Raw genomic sequence first — 1,341 nt, 5'->3', positions numbered from 1 at the left:
CGTCAGCAATCCCAAAACGATGGGATTAACCACTGATAGTTTGCTTTGATTGGTTGATTGGGATTAATTCCAGTACCCAACGTGTTTTAGTCGATTGAAAAATTTAGTACATTAGTTTAAACAATGATTTAATTTTGGTGCTACTTTGTGAAATTTAAAACCAGTATAACAACTTTTCCAATGACATAGTCTTTATATATTGGAAGCCGGTATCCCACCATGCACAAAGCTTAGATTACTTCCTCTCCTCCATATGACTCTAACATATGCTTTTACTCAAAAGGTTGATCGTGTTGCAGACATCAATGCAACGAAACAGGCCTGGAATTTAGTTGTTGGAGTTGTTCGTTTGTACGAAATTCCTAGCTCATGGAATTCCACAGATGTATGCAACTTAGAGTTGGTGCTCCAGGATGAAATGATGTGTATCCAACTATTTATTTTAAGAATGGTCATACTAATTTGTGGAGTTTATGCATGTTAATTTGTGTGTGTGTTTGTATGTGTGCCTGTTTAGGGTGATCGTATACATTGTTCCAATCCGAAGGCAAATGTGGTGGTCTTTAAGACAGTTGTTCGTGAGTTTGGAATTTACCCAATGAGAAATTTCATTATTCAGCCAAATTCGAAAGGTGTGAGGACAACTTCACACAAGTTCAAGCTGAGTTTTTATATGAAAACTTCTGTCAGTGCTCTCTCCAGTGAGACCTTTCAAATGAATCCTTTCCGATTCGTCTCCTTTACGGAAATTGAAGCAATTGATGTTGTCAATTTGAATATCCTCCTAGGTAATATATTGATCAAATTATTCATAAAATTATTTAGCGGTTTATTTAGTTTTGTTATTTTGTTTGTGGATAACTGATGCTGTCTTTGTTGGTTTTTATCTCCACTGTGTTATAGATTGCATTGGTCACATTGTTGGAAAGGTGGATGCTAGACCAATGGTTACAAAATCAGGTCAAAAAAGTAAATGCATGGCACTATACCTGGAGGATCTTGAGTAAGTCATTTGGCTGTTTTCATTGGTATGTCATTAAGTAGTTGTTTCAGTTGTGGCTATTCTTATTGTTGTATGTTTTATAATATCGTAGGAAAAAAAAGATCAAGTGCACTATATTTGGTGAAATGATTGGCAAGTTAACTCTGTTTATCAATAAGGATGATGGTGAGCCACTGATTACTCAACTCTTCAAGCCAAATCAGTACCTCAATCAGATTAATGTTTAGAATAGTGTTTATGCCTCGAGAATGTTCCTGAACACTGATTTCCTTGATGTTGTTGCATTTAAGAATCGCTATGTAAACACTAAACATTAACCCTTCACCTCTTATACTAGA

The 1,341-nt window shown here is 35.5% G+C and overlaps 1 long non-coding RNA gene across 1 annotated transcript; it reads left to right on the top strand.

Moving 5' to 3' along the window:
- On the top strand, nucleotides 221-1,003 carry LOC110264024. Its single transcript, XR_002349757.1, has 2 exons — nucleotides 221-788; nucleotides 904-1,003. It is a non-coding gene; the product is annotated as an uncharacterized LOC110264024 (long non-coding RNA).

The sequence above is a fragment of the Arachis ipaensis genome, chromosome B06, assembly GCF_000816755.2.
Source record: "Arachis ipaensis cultivar K30076 chromosome B06, Araip1.1, whole genome shotgun sequence".
NCBI classification, from domain to species: Eukaryota; Viridiplantae; Streptophyta; class Magnoliopsida; order Fabales; family Fabaceae; genus Arachis; species Arachis ipaensis.
The sequence above is the reverse complement of the archived record's forward strand: the minus strand, read 5'-3'. Positions and strand labels throughout refer to the sequence as shown.